Raw genomic sequence first — 14,005 nt, 5'->3', positions numbered from 1 at the left:
AATGACATATCAAATGTGGCATGTCAGGGGGTCAGGAGTCCTTAAAGCGGAAGTTCCACTTTTGGGTGGAACTCTGCTTTAATTGAACAAGCTGAAGTTAGAAGCTGCACCAGATGTTTCACACTCCAGGTTTAGGCTAGGTTCACACTATTGCGAATTGGATGCGAGTTTCCCCACATCCAATTCGCATGACAGGAGATTGTGACTGGCTCTCAATGCAGCCCGTTCACACATCTCCAGGGGGCGGCCGCGGAGCACACTGCAGAAGGTCCTGTGCGTCTTTGGATCCGTTTCAGGTCTAAACTCAAGCCTAATTTGGACCTGAATAGTAAACAGGGATGCATCGGATCCCCTGCTGCGGGACGCTGTGCGTTCTCCCTGCCTCCTGTGGTTGCAGGAAAGAAAATCAGATCATCAATGGCCAGCTTTAGAGTTGGTGTCAGTATAAGTGACAGTGAGAGATAAGTAGGACAAAACAAAACGTGTACTTTTGTTTCTTGGCCCTACTACGGGTACAAAGGACAAGTAACACCCCCATGTGTGGTATTGCTGCTATCATCAGGAGTAGCAGAATTTATTGTGTGGGTTTTATTGGTGAAGGGTCATGGTAATGGTGTAAAAAATATACAGTTCTAGTTTATTTTTTACTATTTTGGGACATTTTAACTTAACAGAATTCAGGAGATATTCATCAACATGAACCATCAAATGAAAGTTCAACATGTCCTGAAAGAAAACATGGATGATCCATCTGGATACACAAAGTCCAGGTTCACAATATTGTGTTGCTGTGCAGGTGCGATTGCGCATGCACAGCAATCATATTCATTTGAATGAGCCTGTAGAAAACGATCCTCGACTCTTTTTCCAGATTACTCCTGCAGGGCGATCGCTTTATTGCTGCATTTTCAGATGCATGTGGGAGACGTTACCCAATACACCCCCCATGCGTCCGCTAAAGAGCAGCGTGTTTGGGCTGCAGGTGCGAGAACATGTGATTTACACGCACTCCGGAACCCTCAACAGTGTGAATAAGTAGTTGTGATATGTCCAGTTTTACTAATGTCAAAGTTGCAAAATTGGGTTTGGGTATTAAAGTGGAACTAAAGGCACTAAACTTTCCTCCTCTCTAATGTTCAGGGATCATTCTGGCACAACAGGACCATGCTGGCTACCTAAGCAGAGCTGTGCATGCGCAGCTCATTCTACATGTCACAGAACCCTGTGAGCAGGCAGGTAGGTGCTCATTCTACATATCACAGAACTCTGTGATCAGGCAGGTAGGTGCTCATTCTACATATCACAGAACTCTGTGATCAGGCAGGTAGGTGCTCATTCTACATATCACAGAACCCTGTGATCAGGCAGGTAGGTGCTCATTCTACATATCACAGAACTCTGTGAGCAGGCAGGTAGGTGCTCATTCTACATATCACAGAACCCGGTGAGCAGGCAGGTAGGTGCTCATTCTACATGTCACAGAACTCTGTGATCAGGCAGGTAGGTGCTCATTCTACATGTCACAGAACTCTGTGATCAGGCAGGTAGGTGCTCATTCTACATGTCACCGAACTCTGTGATCAGGCAGGTAGGTGCTCATTCTACATATCACAGAACCCTGTGATCAGGCAGGTAGGTGCTCATTCTACATATCACAGAACCCTGTGATCAGGCAGGTAGGTGCTCATTCTACATGTCACAGAACTCTGTGAGCAGGCAGGTAGGTGTATTTTCTAGCAGAGGAGACATTGCTGGTCCCTCCTGTGATAGGAGCCTGCCTGTCCTCGCAGTGTGCTGTACAATGCATTCAGTTCATATGTACAGGTATATATATATATATATATATATGATTTGTATTGCTGATGAAAGAGTTGGGAGGTTGTATGATAGAAATGTGGGTGGATGGGAGAGGACTGATCGTACACCGGTCCGCTCTCTCTGTGATTTCCGAGCACAATTACACATTGCTGACCGCTGGATCAGAAGATTCACATTCCAGGAATAGGTCACCTACACCCGGCCAATCCTCACATTTTAGCCCGCTGGCGCCCTCCTATGTCCGTATGTATCAGTCCTCCCACTGTGCACACTGTACCAGTCCACGAGACTCAGACTACATTTCCCGACAGGCAGTGCGGTGTGACGTCCCGACTCCTCCTTCCATGGGCCGAGCAATTTGTGAGCCAGTGGGAGCTGGCCGGACAGCCAATGACAGATCTGAGAGGGGGCAGAATGATTCCTCAGGGGGCGGGACCGGAAGTAGATACAGTTGCTATTGCGGGGCAACGGAGGAAGCGTTCCTGGAAGCAGAATTGATGGTGAGGACAGCAAGCCCTGCACACAGGTCAGTATATAATGTACAGTACAGGTATAGACTGGTCTTTATATAATGTACAGTATGGTGTCAGGTATAGACTGGTCAGTATATAACATACAATACGTTGTCAGGTACAGACTGGTCAGTATATACTGTACAGTATGGTGTCAGGTATATAATGTACAGTACAGATATAGACTGGTCAGTATATAATGTACAGTGTGGTGTCAGGTACAGACTGGTCAGTATATAATGTACAGTATGCAGTCAAGTATAGACTGGTTAGTATATAATGTACAGTACAGGTACAGACTGGTCAGTATATAATGTACAGTACGGTGTCAGGTTTAGACTGGTCGGTTTATAATGTACAGTGTCAGGTATAGACTGGTCAGTATATAATGTACAATACGGTGTCAGGTATAAACTGATCGGTATATAATGTACAGGTATAGACTGGTCTGTATATAATTTACAGTACAGATATAGACTGATCTGTATATAAGGTACAGGTTTAGACTGGTCAGTATGTAATGTACGGTGTAGGGTATAGACTGGTCAGTATATAATGTACAGTACGGTGTCGGGGGTATAGACTGGTCAGTATATAATTTACAGTACGGTGTCTGGTCTAGACTTGGCAGTATATAATGTACAGTGTGGTGTCGGGTATAGACTGGTCAGTATATAATGTACAGTACAGTGTCGGGGTACAGACTGGTCAGTATATTATGTACAGTACAGGTATAGACTGGTTGGTATGTAATGTATGGTGTCGGGGTATAGACTGGCTGGTATATAATATACAGTCTAGTTTCGGTGTATAGACTGGTCAGTATATAATGTACAGTACAGGTATAGACTGGTCGGTATATAATGTACAGTATGGTGTCAGGTATAGACTGGTCAGTATTTGATGTACAGTATGGTGTCAGGTATAGACTGGTCAGTATTTAATGTACAGTATGGTGTCAGGTACAGACTGGTCAGTATATAATGTACAGGTATAGACTGGTCAGTATATAATGTACAGTACGGTGTCAGGTATAGACTGATCGGTATATAATGTACAGGTATAGACTGGTCTGTATATAATGTACAGTATGGTGTCAGGTATAGACTGGTCCGTATATAATGTATAGACTGGTCAGTATATAATGTACAGGTATAGACTGGTCAGTATATAATGCACAGTACAGGTATAGGATGGTCTGTATATAATGTACAATATGCAGTCAAATATAGACTGGTCAGTAAATAATGTACAGTACAGGTATAGACTGGTCAGTGTATAATTTACAGACTGGTCAGTATATAATGTACAGTACAGGTATAGACTGGTTAGTATATAATGTACAGTGTCAGGTACAGACTGGTCAGTATATAATGTACAGTATGCAGTCAAGTATAGACTGGTCAGTATATAATGTACATTACAGGTATAGACTGGTTGGTATATAATGTACAGACTGGTCAGTATATAATGTTCAGGGTCGGGGTACAGACTGGTCGGAATATAATGTACAGTACGGTGTCAGGGTATATGCTGGTCAGTATATAATGCACAGTACAGGTATAGACTGGTCAGTATATAATGCACAGTACAGTGTCTGGTCTAGACTGGTCAGTATATAATATTCAGGGTTGGAGTACAGACTGGTCGGAATATAATGTACAGTGTCAGGGTATATACTGATCAGTATATAATGCACAGTATGGTGTCTGGTCTAGACTGGTCAGTATATGTTGTACAGGTACAGACTGGTCGGAATATAATGTACAGTACGGTGTCAGGGTATATACTGGTCCATATATAATGCACAGTACATGTATAGACTGGTCCATATATAATGTACAGTACAGTGTCAGGTATAGACAAGTCAGTATATAATGTACAGTACAGGTATAGACTGGTTGGTATATAATGTACGGTGTCTGGGTATATACTGGTCAGCATATAATGCACACTACGGTGTATAGTCTAGACTGGTCAGTATATATTGTACAGTACGGTATCTGGTCTAGACGGGTCAGTATATAATGCACAGTACGTGTCTGGTCTAGACGGGTCAGTATATATTGTACAGTACAGGTATATACTGGTTGGTATATAATGTTTGGTGTCGAAGTCTAGACTGGTCAGTATATATTGTACAGTACGGTGTCTGGTCTAGACTGGTCAGTATATATTGTATGGTGTCTGGTCTAGACTGGTCAGTATATATTGTACAGTGTTGGGGTGCTCCCTGTGGAGGCCCCGGTCACACTGTTGGACTGTGTTAGTTCATGTTGTTGACATGCTTTGCGTGAAGCAGCCTGTTTATATTAAAGGACAGTCTAAGCCTAAGGCACCAATATTCAGGAAAAAGGTGCATTCAGCATTTTCGGCAGTGCGGTGCGTGTGAACGTATGTCATTGCATTTCTTTGTGTTGTGCTGTGCTGCGTAACGATAGCTCTGTATCGCTCCAACATGCATTACCATGCGTTGCAGTAATGTGTTACTTAACACAGTGCAATAGTGTGAGCAAAGTCTTAGGTGATAAGGAGGACCTACTGAGAAGGTAGATGACACCTGGAATAGCGGCAATGCTGTGGACTGCTCAGTGCACACATTCTAATCAATGGAGGCTCAGGAGGCAGAGATGAGCTGACAGGAGGCATCATTTCCTGAGGAGCCAGCTTTTCTGTGGACTGTTTCCATCTCTGTGATTGCTATTTTAGCATTATGTACGGTGACTGTGCACTCCTTATGTAGAGATGGGAGAACAGTTTTTAAGATGAGAACCAAGTGCTGCGCATGCAGGTGGCTAAAGATGAATTGTAAACATGGGGCTGTGCAGCTGACATTGGAGGTTTTGCTCTGTACTTTTCTGATAGGAACAAATGCCAAGAATCAGTTTCAGGATACTAGAAAAGTGCAAACATCAAAAACTCATCCTGAGAATTACAGCCAGCATACAGGACACAGGAAGTGCCACTGTGCCCTGCCCATACATACAGAATAAGCACAGATACTGAGAATTACAATGCCTTGAAAAAGTATTTATACCTCTTGAAATTTTCCCCATTTTGTCATGTTACAACCAAAAACGTAAATGTATATTATTGGGATTTATGTGACAGATCAACATAAAGTGGCACATAATTGTAAAGTGAAGGAAGATAAATGGTTTTCTAAATTTTTTTTGCAAATAAATATGTGAAAAGCGTGGTGTGCATTTGTATTCAGCCCCCTTTACTTTGATACCCCTAACTAAAATCTAGTGGAACCAATTGCCTTTAGAATTCCTCTAATTAGTAAACAGAGTCCACCTGTGTCTCTGTGTCTAATCTAATCTCAGTATAAATGCTGCTGTTCTGTGAAGTCCTCAGAGGTTTGTTAGAGAACCTTAGTGAACAAACAGCATCATAAACGCCAAGGAACACACCAGTCAGGTCAGGGATAAAGTTGTGGAGAAGTTTAAAGCAGGGAGCACTGTTCAATCCATCATCCAAAAATGAAGAGTATGGCACAACTGCAAACCTACCAAGACATGGCCGACTACCTAAACTGACAGGCCGGGCAAGGAAAGCATTATTCAGAGAAGCAGCCAAGAGGCCCATGGTAACTCTAGAGGAGCTACAGAGATCCACAGCTCAGGTGGGAGTATCTGTCCACAGGACAACTATTATGCCCCGTACACACGGTCGGATTTTCCGACCGTGTGTAGGCTCCATTGGACATTTTCCATCGGAATTTCCGTCACACAAAATTTGAGAGCTGGTTCTCAAATTTTCCAACAACAAAATCCGTTGTCGTAAATTCCGATCGTGTGTACACAATTCTGAAGCACAAAGTTCCAAGCATGCTCGGAATCAAGCAGAAGAGCCGCACTGGCTATTGAACTTCATTTTTCTCGGCTTGTTGTACGTGTTGTACATCGCCGCGTTCTTGATGTTCGGAATTTCTGACGAGATTTGTGTGACCGAGTGTATGCAAGGCAAGTTTGAGCCAACATCCGTCGGAAAAAATCCATGGATTTTGTTGTAGGAATGTCCGATCGTGTGTACCAGGCATTAGTCATGCACTCCACAAATCTGGCCTTTATTGAAGAGTGACAAGCAGGGCCTTCTTTAATATTGATTGGACCCTGGGCATACATTTTCTTGTGCCCCCCGCCTATACAATTTCGCTCTCCACCTGCGCTGAGACATACAATAAATAGCAGCTAGGTTCAAAATCAGTTTACAGAATTAGATCAGGCAGCGATTGCGATTGGTTGCCAGAGCTTACAGTGTATCATTACCACTCACTTATTGGCTGCTAGAGGTCACAGCACACATTATGGCTCACTGATTATTTGCTATAGGTTCCAGCACATGACTTCTGCTTGTTGATTGGTTGCTAGAGATTACTGTGCATCAGTACTGCTCACTGATTGGTTGCTAGAGGTTACTGGACATATTTCTTACCACTCACCAATTGGTTGCTAGAGGTTATTGTACATTATTACTGCTCACTGATTGGTTACTAAAGGTTACAGCACATCATCTCCTCGCTACCTTCACACCATGGACTGGGAGGTGAGAGGACCCATCAATTTACAAAAAACTCCTAGGGCTCCTAGGATCAATGGCAATGCTGGGGGGGTTGATGGGATCAGTGACAGTGGTGGGGGATGGGATTAGTTAGGGGGCAGTGCATTGTGGCAAATTCTGAATTATGTAGAGCAAAGCTGGAAATCTTTGGCAAGTATATAGTGAGGGATTCTATACTGACCACCAATGTGAGAGGGAATTTGCACTGACCACTAATGTAATGGGGGATTTTACACCACCCACCAATATAAAGAGGGATTTCTACACTGACACCAATGTAATAAGAGCATTTACACTAACTAGTGTAGGGGTATACTGTATACAATGACCTCCATGTAAGGGGGAATTTACACTGATAACCATTGTCAAGGAGATTTGTACTGACCACCAATGTAAGGGGGATTTACACTGAACACCAATGTAAGGGGGATTTACACTGAACACCAATGTTAGGGGGGACTTACACTGACCATCAATGTAAGGGGGAATTACACTGACCACCAATTTAGATGGGGCTTCTACATGGACCACCAATGTAAGGAATGATTTGAAACTGACCACAAATGCAAGTTTAGATTTTTTTTTTTACCAATATAAAGCGTAGTTTCTACACTGGCCACCAATGTAATAGGAGCATTCACAGTAACCACCAATGTGAGGAGGGATTTACACTGACCACCAATGTAAGGGGGACTTTCACATTGGCCACTAGTGTGAATAAAAGCATTGTATACCAAGCCCCAATGTAATAAGATGATATACACTGACCACCTGTAACTGAGGCATTCAGCCTGCGTTCACCTTTGTGTGTAGGGAACACATGCAAAACCACTTTCTTAACATCACAGAAACGTGCTGCCCTTTAGCAGATACACAGCAGTGCCATTAATTGTTACTGACCCCCTCAAACATCTGCTGAGATGCGTATTCACATGCACCAAATTTCACAGTGCTGTGGCACCATGTTATTTTGAAAAACGGTTCCACCTTCAATTTGCTTTCCTTTTGCAGAACAGGCTGATGTTAGTCTTAATGACGACAGATGTAGGCAGCACTTTCAAGCATACCCCTTTACCTCCCCAGTGGGCAGCATTCAGCAGAAGTGATGGTGGATAAGACCTCAGGAGGGCATGATATACAGTACATATGAATGCCTATCTATATACATATCAATTCAGGTTATTTACATATAAACATAGGATACGCAGGTGATTCATCTGTACATGGCAATAGGGCAGAATTTAAACTGGGATAGTTGGCAACTATGAATCAGCTGCTTTGGGCCCCACAACAATGATGGGGCCCGGGGCAACTTCCCCTTTTGCCCTGCCTTAAAGATGGTCCTGGTGACAAGAAGAAAGCCATTATTGAAAGAAAGCCATAAGAAGTCTTGATTGCGAGAAGCCATGTGGGGGAACACAGCAAACGTGGAAGAAGGTGCTCTGGTCAGATGAGACCAAAATTTAACTTTATGGCCTAAAAGCAAAACGTTATGTTTGGCGGAAAACTAACACTGCACATTACCATGAATACACCATCCCCACCGTCAAACATGGTGGTGGCACCATCATGTTGTGGGGATGCTTTTCTTCAGCAGAGACAGGGAAGCTGGTTAGAGTTGATGGGAAGATAGATGGAGCCAAATACAAGGAAGTTTAAAGTCTGCAAAAGAATTGAGACTGGGGCGGATGTTCAGTTCACAACAGGACAAAAACTCTAAGCTACAATGAAATGATTTAGATCAAAGCATATTCATATGTTGAAAAGGGGAAGCACTCAATTGCCACATCTGTAAATACAGGGAGGAGAAGGTACTAAAACTAGTAACCAAAAGTCTGACTTTATAGGCATGGAAACAATGGAGAAGTAACAAAAATACTATTCATAATAATTATTGAAAAAGGTCATCATATATAGACAGTGTTCAAAGAGGATAAAACCATAAACAAATGATACAATTTGTACACTGAGCCCTTGTGCGTCTACGCGTTTCGCTGTGAGGCTTCTTCAGGACACGATCAAGGTTCAAAATGTAACAAAAGAAAGACAATAGCGAATCTCACTATCTTCAAAAGAGTAAGCCTCAAGTACAAATTCGTAGCAGCCGGAAAATTTCCAAGGGTATGGAATAATTATAGCAAACTGCTATTGTATAAATTTTTAAGTATTGCTATGGCAGGGGCAGGTGTGCGTCATATATCCAAAGGTAAAAGTAACCATACGAACAGACACTGGAAAGCCCAAGATCCATAAAGGGGAGGCCCTGGTAATGTTCAGCCATCACGGGCTGTCAGTCCTCCCTGTCTACCCTCACCACAAAGATAGACACTGTGCAATTGGAAATCGGCCTCATCAGGCAAGACTTTGAGAAGGTGAGGCAGCCGGTTACTGAGGTGGAGCGCCGGGTGGGGGATACAGAGGATACGGTCAGAGATCACTCGGATTCCCTGCATACCTTGCAAGTGAGGGTGAAACACCTGGAGGCGAGAGCCGAGAGCCGAGGACTCTGAAAACTGAAATCGACGCAATAATTTGAGGATCATTGGACTGCCTGAACGGTCAGAGGGCTCTGACACGTCCGCCTACATGGAGCGACTGCTCCGTTCACTATTCCCACAGGCGGCTTTCTCGCCATATTTTGCTGTTGAGAGGGCCCACAGGATGCCACCGGCCCCAGCCCCCCCCGGGGATCCGCCCCGCACTTTTATATTTCGGTTGCTCAACTTTAGTGACCGTGACTTGATACTACGTGAAGCTAGCGAGATGGCAGACATCGGATATGAGGCGGCCCGCTTGATGTTCTTTCCAGACTTCTCGGTGGATACCCAGAAGCAGCGCAAGTCATTTGACGCGGTGAAACAAGCCCTCAGAGTCAAGGGAATGCAGTACAGTATGTTATTTCCTGCCGGCTCCGTGTTCAAGACAGCGAGAGTGTCCGATTCTTTACTTCCCCTAATGAGGTCTCGCAGTGGTTGAACTCTCTGCCCCGTCACCAGGGATGATGCCATCCCGATACCTGCTAACTGCTCCTTGAGTCTACATCACTGTCTGGCCCTGTGGTTTAATCTCAGGGCACCCCCCGCTGACCAGATGTTATCATCTATTGTTCCTTTGGACTATTATTCTGGCCTGGAGGCAAAGTTTTCCCAGAATGAGGTCTGTGCTTAATGTCACGATCCGGGACCTCCACCCGGTTATTCTCCCCTAAGTGGCCTGATGTCTGATGGGCACTCTAAATGACAAGCGGCCCACAAATGGGTGGCGAACCTCTGCATTTTTGTCCTGGAGTTCTATTGACTGCCCTCGATTTTGACACCTGGCAGTCCCACTTGCTTCCTGGGGTTGCGTTGGGGGTGGTGACCCCTCCAAGATTTATTGATGGGGGAGCTGCTGACCAGGCTGCTGCAAGTTCTAGTTGCTGTTTATCTTCGTAACTGCTCTCTGGCTCTTGGATCAAGAGATGCAGAGTTTTATTAAACTCACTCACCTTATTCTAGATTTGTGTGTTTTCGGGGGGTGGGGAGGGGGGTTTCTCACTGATAATGTGCTCTTGGCGGGGGACTTCAATATGCCTCCTTGTCCTAATATGGATAGGCTGACGCCGGACACGGCTGTGGAGTCCCCCTTATCTAGATGGACTACCACGTTCGGTCTCACGGACGTCTGGCATTGGAAGAATCCCCTTCTGAGAACCTTTACCTGCCTATTGATTTGGTGTTCGCCACTAATACCATTCTTGCTATGGTTCAGCAGATCTCTCATTTACCTAGGGGTATATCTGATCACTCCCCCGTCTTGCTCCGGCTGAACGTGAAACCTGCCCCCACTGACTGTCTTTGGCGCCTGTCTCGGTTCTGGGTATCAGATGATCGTATAGCACCAGGCGCTGAAGTGGCTATGCGACAATTATGGACTGGCAACCCGCCCGCTATGGCACCCCCATCCAGTTGGGAGACATTTAAATATCACCCTAGGGAACATTACCAGACTGCCATAAGTTGCACCTGGACGATTCTTAGCATGGTTGTCCAGGGAGCAATCAATGACAACCACAGTGGCCAATATTAAGGATACCTCGGGACAGTTGTTATCTGATCCCAGAGACATAAATAACTGCTTTGCCTCATACTATGAGGACTTATATACGTCCAGAGTGCGATACTCTGCAGATGAACTTCAAGAATACGTGGAGGCCATTGAGTTGCCCTCCTTATCGGAGGCGGCCTGTAAAAGACTTGACGCTCCGCTAACCCTCAAAGAGCTCCAAAATGCCATTGGCTCCCTTCAATCGGGAAAGACTCTGGGGGATAACGGGTTCCCAGTTGAATTTTACAAAATACATGCTGAAACCCTGGCCGTCAGGTTACTTGAGGTCCTATCTGCCTCCTTTGACTCTTCCTCCCCACCCCCCTCCATGTCCAGAGCTGTAATTGTGGTGGTTCCTAAGCCTGGCAAGGACCCTGACCTTTGCTCCTCGTACAGGCCCATCTCACTCCTTAACGTGGATGCAAAAATCCTTGCAAAGGTTCTGGCAACCAGGCTCAATACAGTTATCCTGTCACTGATACATGGTGACCAGACCGGCTTCATGCTGGGCAAGGGAACGGATATTAATCTGCGGAGATTGTTTACTGTGCTTGCAAGCCCGGCTGCTGAAGGGGGGACCAATGTGGTGGCCTCCCTGGACGCAGAAAAAGCCTTTGACTCGGTGGAGTGGGAATACCTATGGCTTATTTTGCATAAGTTTGGGATAGCAACTAAATTTATAATGTGGTTGCGTCTATTATATTCTGACCCAACGGCTAGAGTCCGTACAGTTGGTGTCCTTTCGGCCTCATTTCCCCTCCACCGAGGCACCAGGCAGGGCTGTCCGCTCTCTCCAGCTCTTTTTGCCTTGGCGATGCTTCTCAGAGCCTCAGCGGAAGTGGGGGGGTATCTCGTTTCCTCCCCTAACCGAAAAAGTTTCTTTATACGCAGATGATATGCTTCTATATCTCCGTGATGCCCAACAGTCGCTTAACACAGCCCTCTCTATTATTGACCGATTTGGTGTGTTTTCTGGGGTCAGGGTGAACTGGGAAAAATCCCTCCTGTTCTCCCTGACTGACGCTTCGACACCAGCAGGCCTCCCCCTCCCCCTTAAAAGGATAACGAGATTCAAGTATCTAGGCATTCAGATACAAACTGAACTACAGAGCTATCTAGTTGATAATAATTGATAATAGTTGATAATATAATATACCCCATCCTTTTATTCAGCGTTGCTCGGTGTGGAAAACACTACCACTGACCCCGGTGGGGAGGGTGAACCTAATTAAAATGTCCTTCCTTCCTAAATTCTTATACGCCTTTTGTCATACTCCAGTCCCCATCCCAAACTAATTTTTTGTAAAATTAGATCAAGCTATCACCTCTTTTGTCTGGGCAGGGGCAGCACCCAGAGTAGCTAAACACACATTGCAGCTGTCACTTGCAGAAGGAGGCCTTTCCCTACCAAATTTTAAGAAATACTATTGGGCAGCGGTGCTGGTCTCTGTGCGCTGGTGGTTCGCTCAGGACATCACTAACCCAGCGGTCAATCTAGAAGCAGCAATTCTGGGCTCATACTCTGAACTCAGTAATTTAGTGTACAGAGGTCCGAGATACAGCCCCCAGGTCACAACACCTATGAAAACGACGGTGAAGGTATGGCAACAAGTATCTTTATATCTCAATGATCGGAATACCGTCTCTCCCTATACCCCGTTGTGGGGTAACCCAACAATGCCGCACTTCCAGTCTGTTCCAGATCCTCAGGTTTGGGCCAGGTACGAAGTCCGGACACTGAGCTATATTTTTAAGGAAGGTCAACTCCTCTCGTTTGCAGAATTGAAAAACAAATATAAACTCCCCTCATGGATGTTTTTCAGGTTTTTACAACTTAGGCACGCTGCCCGAGCACAGTTCCCAAATGGGATAGACCTAGCTGTCCACTCAGTCGAATCCCTGCTGATGGCTACTAACATAGACCGTACGCTGTCTTCCATATATCTAAGACTTCCATGTAAAGATACCTCCAAAATGCTCCCACTATTCACTAAATGGCAGCTGGATATCCCGGCTCTGACTGAGGAGGGTTGGTCAGAGGGATTGCAGCAATGCATCCCATTTATGATCTCAGCAAGAGACAGGTTTGTGCAGTTGAAGTTTCTTAATAGGGTGTACTACACCCCACATAGACTGTCCATTATTTACCCAGGATTGGATGACACTTGTCCTAAATGCAGACAGTCAGTGGGGACTTTCTTTCATGTGGTCTGGTCGTGCCCAGTCCTCCAGACCTACTGGCGCGATGTAGTGGCTGATATAAATGGAGTGGCGGGACTGCATCTGGATGTGTATCCACTTGTGTTCCTCCTGGGCATTACAGACAATCTGGCAACTACTAAGCATACAAAAATGTTTGTGTTTTATACAGCCTACTATGCCAGGAAAGAGATATTGTTCAGATGAAAGCTATCAGACCCCCCCTACGGTAAAGGCGTGACGAGCCCAGGTAAATGCGGTACTACCACTATACAAACCCACCTACATGGGCCGGAACTGCCCCCACAAGTTTGACAAAATATGGGCAGCCTGGGTGGAAGCTAGACATCTTGTAGTGTAAGTGGACTCTGCTGTTCTCCCTAAGGAAACCAGCTGATTGGTGGGGATGTATTAGTCCTATCCCTCGTTACAAGAGACCCAGATGCATGGAGGCGTCAGATTTTGTAGTGTAATGTGGGGCCCATGTTTCTCCCCTCTCTTCCTGCTTTCTCCACAGTTTCTCTCCCTTCACCCCTATTTCTCTCTTGGCTCCGTTTGTTAAATACCCAACTGCCCTCCCCTGGGGACACTTCCCTACCCCCCCCCCCCGGCCACTTTCCTCCCATCTCCTCCTTTCTTCCCCCTTCCTTTCCTGCTTCCCCACCCCCACCCCCCACCCCTCTTTATTGCAGTACGATCCTTGAGATCAAAGTTGATCCCGCGGTAGGGTGGGCTCCCCACATTTGTAAGCTACCTCAATTCATATGATGCTTTTAGAATAAGTTGGGATTAGAAATGGTTCTTACACTACAATGGCTGGATAG

General features: G+C 45.3%; 1 protein-coding gene across 2 annotated transcripts in view; it reads left to right on the top strand.

Moving 5' to 3' along the window:
• Positions 1-2,219: 2,219 nt before the first annotated feature.
• Positions 2,220-14,005, top strand: part of CEP164 (centrosomal protein 164) — a 276,967-nt gene continuing 265,181 nt past the window's right edge. For both annotated transcript variants that reach the window (XM_073602488.1, XM_073602489.1), the window contains exon 1: positions 2,220-2,344. The gene's annotated coding sequence lies outside the window, so the exon portion shown is untranslated. The remainder of the gene's footprint in view (positions 2,345-14,005) is intronic.

The sequence above is a fragment of the Aquarana catesbeiana genome, linkage group LG10, assembly GCF_042186555.1.
Source record: "Aquarana catesbeiana isolate 2022-GZ linkage group LG10, ASM4218655v1, whole genome shotgun sequence".
Taxonomy (NCBI): Eukaryota; Metazoa; Chordata; class Amphibia; order Anura; family Ranidae; genus Aquarana; species Aquarana catesbeiana.
The sequence above is the reverse complement of the archived record's forward strand: the minus strand, read 5'-3'. Positions and strand labels throughout refer to the sequence as shown.